The 20,948-nt window shown below is 44.4% G+C and overlaps 1 protein-coding gene and 2 long non-coding RNA genes across 14 annotated transcripts in view; 2 read left to right on the top strand and 1 right to left on the bottom strand.

Moving 5' to 3' along the window:
• The window catches only part of LOC142069043 (uncharacterized), a 33,599-nt gene extending 31,598 nt beyond the window's left edge, over window positions 1–2,001 (bottom strand). The window contains exon 1 of the long non-coding RNA XR_012664916.1: window positions 1,463–2,001. This is a non-coding gene — a long non-coding RNA (uncharacterized LOC142069043). The remainder of the gene's footprint in view (window positions 1–1,462) is intronic.
• Window positions 1–20,948, top strand: part of DLG2 (discs large MAGUK scaffold protein 2) — a 1,511,004-nt gene that overhangs the window by 333,163 nt on the left and 1,156,893 nt on the right. The window lies entirely within an intron of this gene.
• Window positions 1–20,948, top strand: part of LOC142069051 (uncharacterized) — a 79,940-nt gene that overhangs the window by 50,751 nt on the left and 8,241 nt on the right. The window lies entirely within an intron of this gene.

The following is a 20,948-nucleotide window of genomic DNA, read 5'->3' as shown; positions in this document are numbered from 1 at the left end:
CTCCATAGGCTCTGCTGGATTGTTAACAGCAAGGGCGGGGCTCCCTTGCTCATCTGGGCGTTGTAGGGGAGGTGTCTCTTTGGGCCTGGGCAGGAGCAGCAGTGGATCGAGCAGGAGGAGAGGTGGTTTCAGGTACCGGGCGGCCAGGGGCGTCAGCAAAGACGGAGCCAATGTCCTGCCAGGTCTCGGGGGTCTCAGGTGCCCCTCCCCGCCGGGCCAAGGGGCAGTCTCTTCGGACATGCCCCGCTGATCGGCAGAGGTAGCACCGGGCCTCTCCTGTGGAATAGTAGACCTGATAGCAGGCTCCCTGGTAGGGGACTAGGAAGGACCCCTCGAGCGCCTCTCCGTCACACGCCGGCGGCAGCAGTAGAAGCTGCACTTGCCGGCGGAATGAAAGGACGTGACGGAGGGTGGGGTCCTTGCAGCCCAACGAGAGAGGGCTGATGACAGAAACGGGTTTCCCCAGGGTGGAGAGAGCGGGTAACAGGGCGGCATTGGATAGAAAAGGAGGGACGGAGGTCAAGACTAGGCAGATGCCCAGGTCTTCTAGCGGCTCCAGGGGGACAAAGACCCTCCCCCCCGCACTGCCAGGCCCTTCTCCACTGCCTCCTGGGTGGCAGCCTCCGATGCTAAGAAAAAGACAACCTTACCGTACATTTTGGAGGCCGCCACAATAGCTGTGGGTCCTACCACCCTCGCCAACGCCTGCACGTATGTCTCCACGTGGGGCGAGGCGGGCACCAGGAGGCAACGGACGCCATGCTTCCTGGTCATCGTGGGAAAGGGGCCCCGGCCGCTATTGATGGTAGCGGAGGCGGTGGGTGGGTGAGATGACGAGGAGGGAGGGGGGGGCTGCCACCGCCCGGGCATACGTCCTGGAGGCTGGGGGAGGGACGCTCGCAGAGCTGGTGGAGGGAACAGCGGGGAGGAACGCCATGGTCGATGATGAGGCCACAGTGGTGGGGGCAGCCCCTGCCATGGACGGCTTGGTGGTTGTGGCAGGGCCCTTCCCCTTCTCCACACCCTGGCCTTTCTGGCTGACCGGGGGGGCTTTCCTAGAATCTGGGGGGGGCGGTGGGCGTAGCAGCGGCAATAGTCGCCCCAGTGCCTCCGGCTGCCGATGCCCCAGCGGGGGCGGTGGCAGGTGTTTTGGCAGCAGTGGTGGAGGGGGAGGCTTGGGGGTTGGGCAGGGGGGTAGGTGGGGGAGGGGAAACTGAGGTTGTTAGAGGGGCCTCACCCCTCTCATTCCCCGCCATCGTGAGCAGGGAGAGACGAGGAGACACCACGGGGGGGGGGGGGCGGGGGGGAAGCAGATTAACCACTTCTCCCTGTTGGGCTGCAGGCAGTGGGGGGGCAAATGGGTCGGACTGGACAGGGGAAAGGAAACAGGAGTTGGGGTCAGGTAATAGGGGCAAACTGGGGTGGGCAGTCCGGGGGGGGGGGGGGATGTGGATCCACGCACGTTTTTCCAAAGAGTCTCGTTTGGTCGGCTGTTGTGTCTGGTCCGGATGATGGAATTCAGGGCAAGCAGTTGAGCCTAGAGGCAGATGGCAAGTTGCCAGCAGGGACGGACGGCGGGGGGGCCGTGACGGTTGTAGTAGTGTTGGGGGGGCACCGATGGATCGGGGGGCAGCTCCGTGCCGCACCCCCTGTGCCCCTACAAACGCAGTCAAGACGCAGTCAAACTCCCCCCACACGAGAGTACAGTTCAAAAGTTACTCAGTCTTACGGCCCCCTCCATGATGATTTGTAGCTTCCCTGGCCGATGTCTTTGTCGGCTGTCTTCTCTCCCAGTCTTTGTGGAGCATTCCAAAAATGCCAAGCAGATAAGAAGACGATTAATTGCGGGTCCACAAACGAACAGCAAAACGGTTGGGTCTGGGGGCTTCCTCTCCCCTCCTCCAGGGAGCGGGTCGGCAGTCCTACCCCCCACCCCCCCGGGGGTTGCAGCTGAAGCAATAGCAGCGTCCGAGGGCAGGCGTGGGGGGGCTGGCAGGCAAGCTGGCAGCCGACCAGCACTCGAACGGCAGCAAAATAAAAAAAACAAAATGAAGAAAAAGCATCTGGCCTGGTCGCGGAGGGGGAACTAAAGTAGGGGCAAAAAGCAAGGAAAGCTCAGGCCAGAGTGTCAGAGTGTGGAGAGTGTCAGAAGGGAGCCTTTGTCCCTGGAGAGGGAAGAAAGTTTGCTATAAATTAATTAAAGCACCTGAAGCCAATCACCTGATAAAACCCCCCTGCTTCAATCAGACAAGCGGGAGGAGTTGAAGCAGGGTGGATTGATGTTGGAGTAGAGAGCAGTTTGGAGGAGTTGAAACAGAGTGGATTGGTGTTGGAGCAGAGAACAGTTTGGAGGGAAGCTGAGGAGAGTTTGGAGAAGTGCTGCGGTGGGCTAAGAAGACCAAGACCCTAGGTAAAGGGACACCTGGTTTGTGCAGAGGAAGGGTAGAAGAAGGAAGTAGCCCGGGGAAGGGACTGCTAGTTCAAGTGGTTTACCGCTATCCCTAGGGTCCCTGGGCTGGGACCCGGAGTAGAGGGCGGGTCCAGGTCCCTCTGTCTCTCTCTCTCCACTCCCCTCCTCTAGGATACTAGTGGGGCAGTTAATACCCTAGTTCAGGGGCAAGAAACGGTGCCCTGACCCTCCTCCCCCAAGAAGAAAAAGTGCAAGACCCATCATAATAGTGCTGGCAATTTGCCACACCAATATATTTGGGAGAGTAGGCAATATTAATTTGCACACACACACACACACACACACACCAACCAAAAAGCACACTATACTCTTTGCTTTTGATCTCTTGAGGTTGGCAATGCAGTGAACTCCCCTAGAGAACCTGAATTGAACCCATTATTCCTGGGACTCAACATTCCTTTGCTGTCAAGCAACCAACTGTAAAACCCACTGGCAAAGTGTGTGTCTCCATCACCTTCTAGTAGCTGGTCTATATAGACGATAATAGCTTTCTACTGCTCCTAATTACTCTGTTATGTGGCACAGGACTATCCTGTGGATTTTAAGATCCCAACCCTGCTGATGACCCATGGCTGGGGGGAGGGGTCAAAATGGTTCTATATGATGGGTTGGTTTTTTTTAGTGTTAAAAGTTTTTTAAAGGGCTCATGTGGATAAAATAGAATATGATTCTGTAATGAAAGACTATTTCTTAGGAAGGAAAAATCAAATTCATAACTACAAAATGCAGAACAACTGGCTAGGTGGTAGTACAGTGGAGAAGGATCTGGGGAATATAGGACAGAAGCCAGGTCAAAAAAAGGAAGAGAGCGCAAAGAGATGTCCTCATCTTTACATGGATTAATTCTCGAGTCCAGGCAGGGTGATCTTCTTGATTATGTTTCAATTTTTCCAAGAGAGGCAAAAGCCCTACCTTATCCTGCATAAATAATCAAGCTCCAGTGTTGCAAAAGAAATTCACAACTGTCTATAGGAAAAAGGAAATGGTGTATGAGGCTTAGTAGCTAGTCTCTTTACAGGAGAATACATCTTTTTTTAATGTGCATATTAGAATTTTGATTTTTGTTTAATAAATGAAAATAAGAAGTACTTTTGGGGTTTTTTTAATGAAGGAAAAGCTAAAATACTGAAAGAAACTTTGAGCATTGTACAAGTAAATTTTTCAGCATACTAGCTTAAAATACAAAATATAAATGTTCTTTAAGCTGATTTCCTTAAAGGTTTAAGAAGAAAATTCTACCACTTCCATCAGTACAGCATTTGGAAATTTTACATGGTGAAAAGCTCTTCGTGTAAGCATAAATGTAAAATGTTCTCAGAAATACATTTTCAGAGGCTACTATAGTTGCTGACTGTATACAGTCTATCATATGTTCTCAAACTCCCCAGAGTTTTGATGCTCAAACAATGCTGTAACAGGTCCATATTTTGTGACACAATCAATATGCAATACCACTGCAACAGCCCACATGTTTTCATGCATAAGGGGGATGATTTGGGTGTGCTCTTCCAAGTAATAAGAGCAGCAGGAGACTCGCACCCTCTTCAGCAGTAAAATGAGCTGACACACATGACGACTCCTCCTCCTCCTCCTCCTAAAGGATAAAAACACTTTGTAGAGATAAATTGCGGAGCTACTTTGGAAGCAGACTCCTCAGGCTAAATTCTCTGCCCATGTAAACGCCACCGAAGTCAGTGGAGCTGCACCAATTTACACCAGTAGAGAATATGTTCCCACTTCCTATGTTCCATAATTCTTAATTATTGGGATTTTCAGTGTCCTTGCCCATGGCCCTAAACATAGTAGGAGATAATCTGATTGATCTGATCATTCTTGTCAAGTATTAGTGTAGAATGCCTTATTTGCTCTTCTATGGATATAGAAGAGGGGAAAGTTTCCCCCCTTAGAACAGGAGCTATCTTGCATCACTGCAGAGCCTAGAGATCTCAGAAAGTGTCATGGGCTGCTGAAAGTAAAAAGATGATTATCTAGCTCAAGACCTTAATTTTGAAACATCAGAAGTGAAATCCTGGCTTGACTGTAGTCAAGGGGAGTTTTGCCTTGAACTGCAGTGGGGCCAGGATTTCACCCCAGAAATGTAATGTTTTCATTTTTAAAAATAGTTATTAATGATGATGGCACTATGCTTTATTTGCAGGGTACCCATATCTGAAGGACTCTAGGTACTTATCAAAGTGTAAGTCCATGGTGACTGTTAAAAACAAGGAGGCTATTATGAACTGGATCCTGAAATGAAGGAGTCACTGGAGGTGTCTGGGATGGGACTGATGTGGCCATGCTTCTTTGTATGTGTTGGAAGGTGGACAGTGCACTTCTGTATGTGCTGAGATCTGGAGGCTGGAGAGAAGAGACAATGGCATGAATGAAGATTTCTGTGGGGGTAGCATAGAGGCAGCAGCACATGCAGGAAGTGTTGGCATAGTGTTAACATGGTGTACACATATGGGAGGAGAAGAAAGAGGAGGAAAGCTCAGAGTCAAAACCACCACCAGCATACAGACCAAAGAGGCAAGTGGGAGATCTATGTCACATGGGAAGATTTGGCCAAGTTACACTCATCCCCCTGAGACAGAAATCCCAGTCAAGTCAGATCTTACATTATACCTAGATTTTATTTTGTATCCATTTCTAATATAGTATGACACTACTATGGGGTACTCCACTGTTAGGTACCACAATTCAGGTGAAGTGTTTCACAAGAGCCCCTTGTTGTGCCCATGTTCAGTGGCTGTTGAAGTGGGAGTCAAAGATCCTGTCTGTCTGTCGTTTCCATCTGTGATCTCAGATTGTAAATGTCCCAGGCAGAGGCAGTCTTTTTATTATGTGTTTGTACAATACCTAGCACAATGGCCCTGGTCTATGATTGGGGCCCTGTCAACAGACGGGTCCCCTGCCCATTGGTTAGAGTCTATGGCAGCAGCCCAACCTAGTGTTCAGTCCATGTTGACAGCTCTGCCTAGCAGTTAGAGCCCACACTGGTAGGAGTAGGGGCAGGGGAACCTGGTCCACCTCTCCGCTGAGTTTTGACTAAGGGCCCTTTGAGTACTGTAAGAATGGTGTTTGCCATGTGTGATTCTGTTCTGAATGTGTTTAATGTTACACACTATGAGTACTCTCAATGAACCTAACTGCAGTGTGTGAAGTTAAGATGCGTGTAAAGTTTTTGAAGAATCAGGGTCTAAGGTGATGCCACTAACATCTATCAAACTAACTGGATGCCATTATCACAAGAGATAGTTATTAGGGTGTAAAATCACCTGAGATTTCACAAGCAGTTAGCATGAGTTACCGCTGTGATTAATATAGGCACTCTATTTTGGGCACTCTAGCACATTTAAAGAGGAATGGAACATGTGATATTCATGGGATTTTTAGTAGATACAACCAGTGATGAGCTGCCAAAATCTTAACAACCGGTTCCTTCCTGACCCCACGAGGGGGTCGTTGCCCACCCCTGTCCCCCGGGACTTCTGCCCCATCCATCCCCCTCCCCTGTTCCCTGACTGCCCCCAGAACCGGGCAGGAGGGTCTTGTGGGCCACCGTAGTGGGTGCCCACCCCACCCCTAAAAGCCAGAGGCACCTGCCAGGGGGCGAGGTGGGGAGTCCTGGTGGTGCTTACCTGGAGCAGCTCCCAGGAAGCATCCAGCAGTTCCCTCTGGCTCCTAGGGGCAGGGGAGCGTAGCTAGCGGGGAGCAGGGGGAGTGGCCACTCCCCCCACTGATCACATCAAAAGTGGCACCTTAGGCACCGACTTTGTGGGTGCTCCGGGGCTGGAACACCCACGGTGAAAATTTGGTGGGTGCAGAGCACTCACCGGCAGCTCCCTGCCCTGTGCCCGGCCCCAGCTTACCTCACCTCCGCTCCACCTCTGCCCCTGAATGCGCCGCCCTGCTCTGCTTCTCCGCGCCCCCATCCTAGCTTCCTGTGAATCAGCTGTTCGGCGGGAAGCCAGGGAGGGCTGAGAAGCAAGTGGCGGCTTCCTGCTCAGGCCAAGGGTGGCGGAGGTGAGCTGGGGCAGGGAGCGGTTCCCTGCACGCCCCCGCCCCTGGTTACCTGCTGCGGCACGGGCGGCCCTCCTCGCGCCCCCCTGCCCCAGCTCACCTCCGCGTCCCTGGGCCTGAGTGCGAAGCTGCCGCCAGCTTCTCAGCCCGCCCCAGCTTCCCGCACGAACAGCTGATTCACGGGAAGCCTGGGGGAGCGGAGAAGCAGAGCGGGGCGGTGCATTCAGAGGAGGAGGCAGAGCAGAGGTGAGCTGGGGGTGGGGCACCCATGGAGTCGGCGCCTAAGGTGCCACTTTTGGCCAGTTAAATTTAGAAGCCCTTTTAGAACCGGTTGTCCTGGACAACCGGTTCTAAAAGGGCTTCTAAATTTAACAACCAGTTCTAGCGAACAGGTGCGAACTGGCTCCAGCTCACCACTGCATATAACCATCTTTGATAAACCTAACTGTCCAGAAGTATTATCATTACTAAACATAATACAGTTGAAAATCCTTTGTCTGGCAGGGGGGGAAAAAAAGCTTTTAAGAGATCACATAGGTACAATATTAGGTATTTTGCCAGGTCTGTAGAATAAATATATGTAGTGCTCAGATTCATAGAGAGTTTGACTGATACAGGAATTATGAAGGCTTTCTTCATGACTGGGGCAAACATGGCTTTATTTAATAAAAGCTTTTATTTAGCCAGGCCTACTGAGATACAGGCCCTTCGTTCACATGAATTTTCTGTCAGCATCATCAAAGTTGTACGGCAAGGTCAAACACTATATGACAGAGTCAAGAGCAATTGCATGCTAAGCTTAAATACTCCAGTGTGGTCCATTTGGAAAGTGAAAATACCTTAGGATGTCTAGGGCCAAATAGTAACTTTGTCCAACTACCTGACTCCCACTAATTATGGATTCTACTCATTCAAAAAAAAATGGAGAGGGGATGGTCTGGGGCAAGGAGGATTACTGTTTCATAAAAGGCATAAAAATAGTTCCAGGCAGTTAATTTTGAACTGAGGCATTGGAACATTATTAAAAAAGAATCTGATGTAATTGTAGCCAGGTATGTCCTCTGCTGATCAATTGTCCTAGTTGGGAGCTGCTTTCAAGAAGAATGGAAATTTACAGGGAAGAAGAGGAAGCTAGTACATATAATAAAAATTTAATGCAGTTACCTGTGGTACTGAAATGCCAAGGATTCTAGAGGCCTTTGTTCCCCCTCCCAAATCTTAAATGGATAAAATTACATTGTGAAAAAGATCAGGCAGTTTAATTAGTTAATGTTTCTAATGTACTTTCAAGATGAAAAGTTATGTAAGTGCCATGTATTATTAATTGATATTAATATTCAGAAATTAATGTGTTGAAACTAGTTTCACTGCTCATGTGCATAAATGATACTTTATTATTTGTTTTATTGTATTAATGAATTTACTTTGCCAAATTTTCATGAAAAATATCAGATTAATTTCTTGGAAGTTTCAACATTGCCTGTTGGACGTGAAACTCTTGTAAAATAGGTGACCTTCCATGATAATTATGAGCATTTATAGGATGGTCATCATCATGGTATCTAGATATACTTTGTTTGGCATACATAACATTTCCATATAATGTAGTAAAGAACATCAACGATAGAAGTAAAGGGGTATAATTGCTGCAGTCACCAGTCTAGTCCCTTGCTTCAGGGGCAAACTGCAGCCTGTGTTGGCCACTTCCCTCGGGGCAAGTGGGGACAGCCCTAGCACCTTATCTGTCCTCCTTCCACAGCCTCAGACTGGCAGCAGTTAGCCAGAAGCTCCTTCTGCTCTGCTACTCTGCTCAGCACTGCTCTAGCCATGGTGCTCCTAGGCAGCCAGTCCTTCTCCCTAGCAGGCCAGGGAGAGACTCTATCTGCTCTGTTGAGCAGCCCTTTATATAGGGCCCCTGCTGGCCCTGATTGGCCACTGCAACAAGCCACATCCTGATTGCCTTGCTTAGTGAGCCCTCCTCTAATTGGAGGATTCTATGTAGGCTCCCTCTGGCCTGCTTTAACCTTTCCTCTTCCCTGTGTGGGGCAACCACCCCACTGCATGCACCCTGCTTATAGTAGGTTCATCTAGGCTATATTTCCCTGGTGTTTTTTTATGAGAAGGTCATATGAGACCATATCAAAATCCTCAGTAAAGTCGAAATATATCATATCGACTGCTTCCCCCATCCATGAGGCTTGTTACCCTGTCAAAGAAAGATATTAGGTTGGTTTGACATGATTTGTACTTGACAAATCTGTGTTGACTGTTACTAATCACATCATTATCTTCTAGATGCTTACAAATTGCTTGTTTGATTATTTGCTCCATTATCTTTCTGGGTACAGAAGTTAAGCTGACTGGTCTATAATTTCCTGGGTTGTCCTTGTTTCCCTTCTTAGAGAGAGTTGCACTTCCCAATCGCCTGGGATCTCTCCCATCCTCCACAAGTTTTCAAAGATAATTGCTATAATGGCTCAGAGATCTCTTCAGCCAGTTCCTTAATTATTCTAGGGTGTATTCCACCAGGCTTTGCCAACGGGAAGACATCTAATTTGTCTAAGTAATTCTTAACTTGTTCTTTCTCTATTTTAGCCTCAGACTCTACCCTATTTACACTGATGTTCACTATGTCAGTCGTCCAAACTTTCTGCTGAAACTGAAACAAAAAAGAAAAGGGGGTACTTGTGGCACCTTAGAGACTAACAAATTTATTCGTATAAGCTTTCATGAGCTACAGCTCACTCCAATAAATTTGTTAGTCTCTACAGTGCCACAAGTTCTCCTTTTTCTTTTTGTGGGTACAGACTAACATGGCTGATACTCTGAAAGCTGAAACAAAAAAGGCATTTAACACTTCAGCCATTGCTGCATTTTCTGTTATTCTCTTTCCCTTTTATTGAGTAATGGATTTCCTCTCTGTCGTTGGGCTTCCTCTAATGCATTCTAATATATTTGCAAAATGTTTTCGTGTTACTCTTTGTGTCTGTAGGTAGTTTAATCTTGTTTTGTGCCTTGTCCTTTCTAATTTTATCCCTATATGCTTGTGTTGTAGTAAAAGCTGATGGCAAATTGTGTAAAGCCACAATGACTGACTACTCCACATCTACCATGAGAGAGCAAGTGGAAATCGGACATCCTCAATCTCATCTACATAATCTGCTAAAGATTATCTGGGAGCACTATGCTTTTAAAAATGGTAGTCCAAACCCAAAAATACACATTATCGCAGAAATTTGTTTTAAAATCCATTTTTTACATTAAAGAAAATGGGTGAAATCCTGGCCCCATTGGAGTCAACGGGATTCCTTTGTCTGGGGGAGATTCTTTTGACTCCAGGGACTCCAAAGGAGCCAGGATTTCACCCAATATATAGTATTTTATTTTTAGTGTGCTGAATACTGTAGACCAGATTGTGATCTCTTACACTGCTGGAGAACTGTAGTAACTCCAATAAAGTCAGAACAGTTACTCATGTTGTGACTGAGAATCGAGTTTGGCTCAGTTTTCCTGGGGTTTTTCTTTTTTTGGCTACTATATGAAATGGGTATGCTGTGACTTCTCTCAGTCAAAGAGAGAGTTAGCAGTCAGACTTAAATAAAGTATTAAGGGAACCTGAACATTTTCCTCCCAGATCAGTATGGCTGTAGTCAAGGTTTGTATTCTGCTCTTTGCATGCAAACATCCCCCAATCTTTTCCTGCGTGTATGGAGAGTAAGATACTAAACTTGGGTACTACAGTATAGATCTCAGAGAAGAATTTTGACCACAGGTTATTAACTTATTTGGTTACAAGGTATAGTTTATCAAATGTAATGAGGATTTGTTGGAGGTTAGGGAGACAAAGAGTTATTAAAGCTGGTGAGCTACAGTAAAATGTCATTAGGATATAGCAATAGTTTGCAGTTAGAGATTCTTTTTTAAGTCCAGATGTTCCTTGATATTGTTGGGTCCTCGTTCCATTTAATTCTAGAGAATACTGAAGGGGAGAGAGAGAGCAACTCTGAGGATAAGAGTGCAGGCATTTATTGCTACTAGAAATTTACTGTACAGTGCTTGATATTTAAAAAGATACCATTTTAACCTGCTGCTAGAGGCTGATTATTAGAGCTGGTCAGATTTTTTTTGATGGAACAATTTTTCAATGGAAAATGAAGTTCAGTCTAAATCAAAATGTTTCATGGAAATGTGTCTGATAGAAATAAAGGGGTATAACTGCAATAGCTATCACCAGCGACTGTACTCTGATTGCAGAACTGGTGGGGAAATTTTGAAAAATGTCCCTTTCTTGAATTGGATACAGCAGGAAAGTAGGAGATTAATGTTAAAAATTTTAGGTCTCCATTGAATAAGGAATCAATGAATTTCAAAGGAGTTTCTTTTGCATTCTTCTGTTGCGGATGTAGAGTCAGAGGGATGTAATTTGCCTCCTAGCAGAAACAACATTCACCCAAAGTTGTGAATCCATGAGGATTCTATTCTATTGTACATAGGTTCTTAGATTCACTGTAGTATCCAAGCATCTTCCAGTAGTGCATTAAAGTAACATGACTAACATCTGTCATATGGATTATTTCTTTCTCACATCCTTCTCCAGAATTGTGTGTAGTATAGCGTTTTGTTTGGGTAAACTTTTTTAATGTACAGATTGCTCTTTGTTTATATTGGAGAAAACTGGTCAAAGAAGTTCACCTTGCTCTTGTAATAGAAGGTAGTGAGATTCTGACAGTCCTTCGTTTCTGGGGGTGTTCTTTCCAGAGTATGAGACTAGTCCCTAAGAAAGCTCTGTCTCCCTCACAGATGAGTTTTACTTTGTATAGAAAGTTCCAGTGGGCCTGAGGAACAGAGTTGTTGGCCATGGTTCTCATCCTGGAGTTTTAGTAGGTGTTTTAGACAACTTGGGCCCAGGCCACTGAGGATACATCTGCACCTGAATAACTTCAAGACCCATGGCATTGTTGTGGCTGGCCTGGGTCAGCTGACTCAGGCTTGTGGGGCACAGGCTGTGGGGGCTAAAATTGCTGTGCAGACTTTCGGACACAGGCTGAAAGTCTGGGCTCTGAGACTCTTCCCCCATCATGAGGTCCTAGAGCTCGGGCTCCAGCCTGAGCCCAAACATCTGCATAACAGTTTTACAGGCCTGTAGCCTGAGTTCCACAAGCCTGAATCAGCTGACCCCACTGAGCAGCAAGTGTTAATTGCTGTGTGGATGTGCTTTATGTGTCTGAAGATCAGGGCCGAGATCTTGAACTTGATTCCGTGTTCTGTGGGAAGGCAGTGTAAAAAGTGGAAGATGAGTTTGATGTGCTTGTGATAACCCATGTAGCAGAAGACATGTGCCGAAATGCTGCATTGCTGTAGTCTAGACAAGAGGTGACAAAAGCATGTATAATTGAGGCCAGGTCATTTTCTGCCAGAATGGGTAACTGCCATTAGAACTCACCCTTCACCCCCTCTCCCCCCGCAGGAGCCTCACCCTCTACAGCACAGAGGGAGAAGCAGGGTAAGGCACTGCACAGTCTTGTGCTGCTTTGGTCCATAGTTTAGTGTGTCTGGGTGAAAATCTGGTGATGACCTACTAGCCCCCTTGCTTCACCCATTCCCACCCACCTACTCCAAATCTTCAAAGCCTGAATCCCAGGGAGTCAGTATGTTGAGTAGGTAGCACTCCCATGTTCTGTGCCCCTGAGCTGGTATCCATGGTAACAGGCCACGCTTCACTTATGGAGGAGGTGACAAGAGCCTGAGTCTGTTACAGAGTTTAAATTGTGTAATCCCCATTGTTTTTAATGGGAATTATGCTGCTAAAAATCCCTTTAGCAACAATGTAAAAATGAAGACTCAAATTTCTGTTTTTTTATTCTTGCAGTGAGTACAGCCTCCTGCATTGTGCGTGCTCTCTCTCTACTAGGAATTCCATGCACACAAGTACAGCAGAATATTGGAGCGGACAGATGCTATATAGATAAAAAAAGCATACTCTTGCCTTCAATTTTTACAGAATGTGAGGGGTAAAGAACAAAATTCTGCACTGACAGGTGATTATGCATGCCCAGAGACAGAAATGGCTGCTTAAACTTAGAGAGACCAAATGCTTTCTGTCCACCCTCCAATACACCATTCTACATTCCTGGATGGAATAAGAAACACTGCTGCCATTTCTGCCATTCCGTCTTGCTCTTTTATAACAGAAACTTTGTTGGTTGTGGGACTTGTAAATTCTGCCTCCTTTAACGACTTGGCCTTATTTCCCCTTTGCGCCTTTTCTCATAGACGAAGATTTGATTCCCCCCCCCACCCCGTAGACTGTCTCACCCACCCTTCTTCTAGGGTTGCCAACCCTCCAGGATTGGCCTGGAGTCTCCCAGAATCGGCATCCATCTCCCCGTGACTATTGAAACCAATCCGGGAGATTTTAATAGGATATTTTAAGAAAATGACATTACGTCATGTTGGGAGAAAAAAGTCTCCTGGAATAGCTTCAGTCAGAGTTGGCAACCCTACTTTTTTCACTGAGATAAAAGCTAACACAAATAGGAAAAACGTTCAGATGTATAGGCTTCAATGCTAAATTTCTATTCAGTATTTTATTCTGCCACTTTATTTATTGGTAATACCGAGAATGAGATAAGTGGTCAGGGCCCATAGCCTGGGATGCAGGCGATCTGCGTTCAAATCCTTGGTATTCAACTGACGTTATGTGTGACCCTTGTCCAGTCACTTAGCCCTGGTCTACACTATGGGGGGATTGATCTAAGTTACACAACTTCAACTACGTGAATAACCTAGCTGAAGTCAGCATACTTACATAAACTTACTGTGGTGTCTCCCCCGCAGTGAGTCGACTGCTGCCACTTCCCCATCGACTCTGCCTGTGCCTCTCGTGGCGCTGGAGTACAGGAGTTGATAGGAGAGCACTCGGCGGTTGATTTATCGCGTCTAGACTAGACTCGATAAATTGATCCCTGCTGGTCGATCGCTGCGCGCCGATCCGGCGGTTAGTGAAGACATACCCTTAGTCTGTCTGGCTGTCTCATCCATAAAATGAGATAATAGCACTGCTCTGCCTCACATTTTGAGGAGAAATACATATTGTAAGGAGAAATACAGGTAGTGGGGGCCAGATAGGTACCTGACCGAGGACCCTTCCTGCTCTATTTACACTGGGACTGGGTGGCACTGAATCAGGGAGCTCTGACCTGCTCTCTCCAGCCACCACATACAACTATGCCTGAGTCCAGCTTGTGTGTCATGGAGAATCAGGGCTAATATATTTTAGTGTAGGTGTCAGAGTGAAGACTAATTTTTGACATTGGGCTGGAATGGAAGTGAATGTATCAACGGGGACAGAAATTGTGCACGGTGGCTGGCAAACTGGACTAAACTAACTCCAATCAAAGCCAGTATATCAGGCTCTAAGATACCTTTTCCATGCAGCTAGATGTTGCCTTCAGTTGAGCATGTCAGAATTGTAAGAAACTATTGGCATATCAAGCACAATTGGAAACAAGCAGCTGGCTCCCCTTGAATGTGGTAATATGAACTTGAGTAGACAGGGAAGAGAATGTGTTAGGAGCTGGAGAAAACCAAACCACTCAGATCTTTAATTTGCTGCATGGTTTGACTCTGAGATGCAGGAACGGTTTTATTTGTTTGCATCCTGACTGATGAAAACCTTAATTTTATCCTGGACTCCATCAAAAGAAAAGCTCAATTTTGTTAGGGCTAAAAGTGATCTTTTGGATTCCTTTTGTTTCCAAAGTTGGTATAAAAACACTAGTAGACTCATACCCGGTTTTTAAAAAGAGCACTGAGTTTGTTCACCTGTGCCAAGACTTTTCTGATTCCGTAGGATTTTTAAGCACATCTAACTAAAAGCATGTGAGTAGTGCCTTTGACTAGCTAGACATCTATTGTACCGTGCTGGAAATTGTATACTCAGATAAGCCATAGAAATTGAACGGAACCTCTTATTTATGTTTTATACATTAATATTTGATGATTTAATTTATTTATATATTTTTACGTATTCATTGGTTTACATAGCATCTATTGCAAGCGCTTTCCATTAAATATCTGACTTGTTGCTAGAATCATCAGCTGTGGCCTCAGTGAGCTGTCAGTATTCCATCCAGCATAGAGATCATACTTGCCATAAACAAGACTTGGTCTGCTCTGGTGAGCTGGTTTGGCCAGGGGAATTCCCTCTAGGTGATGTGGAGCTTGTGTAGTGGCTCCACAACATTCCATCCCCAGGCCCCACAGAGGGCAATACTTGTGAAAGGTGCTATGACCAGAGTGACTGTGTGCTCTGGCTATTTGTAGCCCCAGAACTGTTTGGCCAACCATGGGTAGCCAGTTGTAAATTAGAGCAGCCCTCAAGCTACTGTTATGCTGGAGGTCAACCCAGCCCCTGGATAGCCTCATTCGGGGAGCCACAAAGGTGGTGTAAAGTTGTCTTTTCTCTTCCGTCCAGACTTGCACTGGGCACAAATTGGCCAGACCCAAGAATCGAGGTGTCTGACTCTGGTGCATCACCAGGGGAGTGAATTGCAAAGGCCTTCAACTGTGAACACCCTAGAGAAACAAAATGCATAATTCTACCACTATGGAACATGAGGAAAGGGGTGATCTCTTGGGTGACTAAGTCCTAAGTCAGAGGCAGTGTGATCTAGTGCTTAGGGACTGGGATTTAGGAGTCCTGAGTTCTAGCTGTGTTTCCTTGGGCAAATCACTTAAGTGCCCTGTGCTTCAGTTTTACCATCTGTAAGATGTGGATAATGATACTCTCCCACCTTTTGTGATCTGCTTTGAGATTGGCCGAAGAGAAGTGGTGTTTAAGTGCCAAGTATTTCTATTATATAGAGGGCTTTAAAAATTACCAATGACACTTCAGTTTGCACTCAGAAGAAAAGTGGTGCAAATTAAGGCATGGAACCAAAAAGAGCAGTGCATGAAATAGGTAAAATGTACTCTGCTTAACTTTCACCCATCACCATAGTATTTTGCTCTGCCCTTTTATGTAAGTGTTGGGAAGTAAGCCGCTGCGTTCTGCACTTACTGAAATTTTCAGAAGTTTGTTCATTAGAGAGCATTACAGTAATCTTGACTAAAATGCACTTTAGCTGACACGAACAAGAGTAATATTGTTAAACAATTGAAAAATTGCTGTGTATACATTATTTTAAAAACCTCCCAGTTCCGGAAAAGAAGATTACATGGAAGATTATTCAGCACCGAGATGAATGATGTTTCCTTTCTGCTTTTGACATGTACAAAATAAATTAGACATTAGAAAAATATGAAGTCAACTGACATTTGAATGATATGCTGTAAAATCTCATTTAGGAGAGTTCCCTGAGTGGATAATACCTGGCTACAGAGTAATTTCCAGGCTGTTGTGTGATAATTGGGATATTGCCCTACCAAATGGGACAGAGCATTTCCAGTGTTGGGAAGATAGAAAAGGCTGAGACTGCTAGAAATTCCCAGCTTGCTTCCCCCTTTTGAGGAGTGTTGCTTTCACCTACCTGCAGTTGGCATCAGACAGAGTTCAAGTGGCAACTATTTCAGTCTTTCACAAATCCATGATTGGTCTATTGCTGTTTGCCCTTCCAAGAGTTTATGATGGGCTGAAAGCTGTCAGATGATAAGATTTTAATTTTAGTGCTTAACATCTCTTTATTCAAGTCCATTCACAAGTGCCTATTAAAATTCTAGTCTTTCAAGACTGCATTCCTCATGGCTATCAGTTCTTTTCGGAGAATCACCGAGTTCTAAGCTTTGGCAGTTGATCATAAGGTTCTCTAGTTTCAGACTTTGCTATATACAGATTGATTGATTTCCCTGCCGGTCTTTCCCTCTCACCTGCCTTATCTATCAGTCTTAGTTATTTACTTTCAAGGTTAGGCTATTTCAGATTACAGACTGACTATCAAGAGGTGACTCAGCTTCTGCATTGTGGGTATGAAGGAGTTCCTTAAATCATCCATCCTTTTTGTTGCTGTTAGAGATAAATGCAAAGGTAATGAACACCATTTTTGGAGGTAGTTTGTGTACAAATGGACTGTACGGCTTATTAACCTTTACTGTGCACATAAGAGTCTTGATTCTTTGGAGCCATACAATAGGAACTGTGGCTTCACGTACAACCTGTAATTGTCTAGATCTCTTGAAGGAGATTTACTGAGATGCTTTCTTCAGACTATCCAAAAATATTATTTGGGTTTGCAGTCTATACACATAGTAGCTGAGTAATGCAGCTGTCTGTAGTTTATACTATATAAATAAATATGAAACAATAATTCCATAACATAGTTTCCACTAGTTGATCTCTATGGTCGCATCTGAGTGCCTCGTAATCTTTAATGTATTCACCACCAAAACATCCCTGTGAGGAAGTGCTGTTATCTTCATTTTACTTGTGGGCATTGAGGCATTCAGTAGATTAATTGACTTGCTCCAGGTCTCACAGGAACCCCGTGGCAGAGCAGGGAATTGAATGCTGGTCTGCCAAGTCTTAAGCTTGTGCCCAACGCACTGGACCATCCTTCCTCTTTTATGTGTCAGTCAGGTAGGTGGCAACCAATCCTGGGAAAGGATTTTTCATACCCAAGTCCCCCTCTTCTTCCTGCAGACAAGGAATCTTCCTCCAGTTGTTTCCTTATGTCTCATTGCAGCAATTGTACCAGCCAGTATCTTTTTGAGTGTTGTCTTCTTCTCCAAGCCTCTCACAGCTCTGGAGTCCTTTTGGAATATCTAGTAAATCTCTTTGACATCTACTGATGAAAAGCGCTAGATAAAGAGCTAGGTGGTATTATTATTATTATTTATTATTTATTATTATTTATTAAAGCAGATGACACCCAAAGACTTCTTTAGGAAACTGAGGCGGAAGGGCACAACATTCCCCATATGTCCTCTCTCTTCTTCTGTCCTCCATCTTGGGTCCGTTCTGTGTGGAGTGTTTCCCCCACTGCCTAAGCTAAATTGGGCAGAATGAGCATCAGAAGCAGTGGCGGATTAGCTGCTTGCACCATGCTTTGGCAGGCCCCCACTATTATTGGAAATTGGAGGGGGCTACCCCTGGAGGATCAAGAAATCTGGGAAAACCCATTAAGTTTAAGGTGAGCCCTAAGACACGATTCACATGGAGGTGTGGCATCCAATTTGTTCTTGCTTTCTCAATTGGGGATGCCCTCAACTCTGGATCAAACTGAGTGTGTGTGGCCTCTTTGCTTTCCTTGTTGGGGGAGGGAATTCTTTCACCTCTTCTCCAGGGAACATCCAAAGATGGACCCCTTCTTTCTTTGGGGTCCTTGGCTGTTTGTTCCATGATTTCCAGGGATCTCTTCTCCGCCTCCTGACAGAGATTCATCTTCTCACTCTTCTTTTTGGACAGGGTATCTTCAGAGGAAGAAAAATGTGAATCAGTCTCTGATCCTGCACTTTCTTTCCTCCTTGAAATTCTCAGGAGAGACTCTCCAGAGGAATGGGCTTATCTTAGTCTCCCATCTCACTCACTTAAGGGCACAAATCCCGAGGTGACTAAGCCATTTTTCCCCCAAGGGAGGGTTCATTAAATCAATTGCTTGTTGTGCATCCCTCCATCATTTAATGGTCAAAGTGGGCCCTATGCTTTTGACACCCAAAAGATATGTTGTAGTTCAAACAGGAATGGCCTGTGTTATTCAGGGGGATCAGACTAGATGATCACAGTGGTCCCTTCTGGCCTTAGAATCAGTGAATCTCTGAATAATCCTGCACACAGCCCTGAGAGAGTTCTCGTAGAAGGAAACCTCTCTATCTACCCCAGCCTCACATTTGATCAGACATAAAACTTATGAGTGCAGGGGGACTGGACTAGATGACCTCCTGAGGTCCCTTCCATTCTTATGATTCATACATCTCATTTTTTGAGTATCTTCTGTTACTTTTCTGTTTCTTGTTTATGTGGTTCCTATTCTTTTGATATCATCGCTACGATGTGATGCCTGTTCTGTTCATTCTCTCTAAAGCATCTGGCACTGGCTCCTGTTGATAGACAGGATACTGAGCGAGATGGGACTATTGGTCTGACCCAGTATGGCTGTTCTTAAATTCTCAATAAACCATCTTTTGTTTTACTTTATCCTGGAGGAGAATTGCATATTGCTAAAGGGAAAGGTAGCATAACATTATCTGTCCCATAGATGCTGCATGAAATTCTAATAAACTATGAGGGGAAAAATTGTTTAAGCCTTTTTTATTTTTTGAAAGAGAAGAGGTCGGCTGGTGAAGACCTAGGACCTTTGGCTTATCTTGGTGTGAAAACATTTAATTGCTTTAAGAACTTTTGCATACTTGGCAATAAAGTTAAGTCACATTTTCTGAAACAAACCACAGAAATGCATGTCAGATATTGAGGCTTGATGAATTGTAGTACATCCTAACTATAAAAGAAATATTTAGGCCCCAGTCCTGCAAAGAGTTAAGCACGTGTTTAACTATGCACTTAGTAGCTAGCCCCATTTTGGGATTACTCACAGAACATAAAGTTAAGCATGTGCTTAAGTCTTTGCAGGACTGAAGCCTTATACTCCAAATTAAATCACTTATTCAGCATTGTCACAAAGCAAATGTGTTTGGCTAAGGTGCAACTGTGTTTCACAGAGCCACCTTTTGCCATGCTGGCTGAGAATCTGTGCAACCCCCATCCTCCTATGGAATTTAGTATTGCTGTCATCTTGATAATGTACCAGAATCATGAGAAGTTGGAATTCCTATGATCTCTCTGGATCTTCACTACAATATAAACTATGAACAATCTCCAAATCTGTGTATAGAACTTCTAATCTCTTTTTTTATATCCAAGTTTCTTTCATTCTGGGTTTTTCAGTTCTTTACCAATAAATCTTTGGAAAAAATTATGGCGGCAGCTCTGCACCACCACATATTCAAAGTAAGTTATAAAGACTCTGTTGCCCAGAATAATTATTTGTATGTCTGATTTTTGTTGCCCTTCTCTGGACATTTGTTGTTCCTTCTACGTCCTTTTTTGAGATTGTCTGATTAAAACTAAACAGGGTATTCAAGTGAAGTATTATACTGTAATATGTTTGGTATTAGTCTCTATCTCTCACATATATGTTAAGAGACAGAGTATAAGGGAGTGTAATGGAGCTGAGACAGGTTGGATTGTGATTTATATAGGAATGACTATTGACTTAGGTGGTGTCCACTGGAAATAGTTATAATTGTACCCAATTTCCATATGGGTAGCCCGAGTCACAGAGAAATTGTGAGTTGCTTTAGATTGCAGAGTCTGAGAAAATGAATCCAGTAGTCTTGGCTCCCAGTCCCCACCTCTTTCTGCTACCAATGATAGTCCTACTGTTCTGGGAATAAATTTCTAATTCACACTAAAGCTGCGTTAAAATGATTTAAAGGGTTTTCCTCATTGCAACAAAAACCTGGAAGTGAAAAGTAAAATGTAAAACTCTTCATTACCAATCTCTTTTTGTCTCAAGTGTTTCATGGTTCTCATAATAAGGGATAATTGTACATACCTGAGCTGTATACTGCAGTGTGTAGGCACAACATGCAGCTTACAAGAGCTTCAAACTTTGCTCTGATTTTAAAATAAAGCACTGACTTTTTTGTGAGTTTTGTGACTAAATGTTCAGATATGAATGTGGGTGTTAGAGGTTCCCAATAATAGGAATATGTTGCCATAGACACATCTTTTAAGTATGCCAGCAGAATATTATTGCGTAATGTTGAAGAACCTCAGTAAAATTGTATTTCACCAAGGCCTGAGATTATCCGGTTGTGAAAAATTAATTACAAATTTGGCTTTCGGTGAGTAAGAGGTCCTATGATGTTGATTTTTTTAAATATTTGGAACATTATAGGAATGATTTAGTGCCACGGGCTATTAGAAAGTAGATCATTTTTTTAAATTTATGGGCCAGAGTCATCAAAGGGATAATGAGCAATTAAAAAAAAATCTTAATATTAACAAATGGCTAACATTTCTAATCATTATTTATCTACTTTTGAATTTTAACACTTTAGTCATAATTGAAGAATTTCTATATCCAGAAAAAGTTGGCAACAAATTCCTCTATTTATAGAGAAGCATAGAGCAAGAAGTAGACAATAACACACATCAAGATTTATGTAGTGGTGGTTTTCTATAAAAGTTAGCAACAATTAATTGCAGGCATATCCAGCATGTTTTACTGCTGTGATTTGTCATTTGGTTTGGCAGAAGGCTCATATATATTTTCAGGGCTGATGCCCCATTCTTTAGTGGTCACTGATTAAATTGGTAATTAATTGGAAACCAATAATAGAAAGAGATGGGGATGGTAGGGTTCTAGTAGCACAATCAGACACAAGAGAATCAAGATTATCAAGTTCAATATCTGGTTAGGAACCCCAGTGTGCACAATGATGACACTCTCACTGAACG

This window comes from Caretta caretta, chromosome 1, assembly GCF_965140235.1.
Source record: "Caretta caretta isolate rCarCar2 chromosome 1, rCarCar1.hap1, whole genome shotgun sequence".
NCBI lineage: Eukaryota > Metazoa > Chordata > Testudines > Cheloniidae > Caretta > Caretta caretta.
This window is presented reverse-complemented; position numbering and strand designations above follow the sequence as displayed.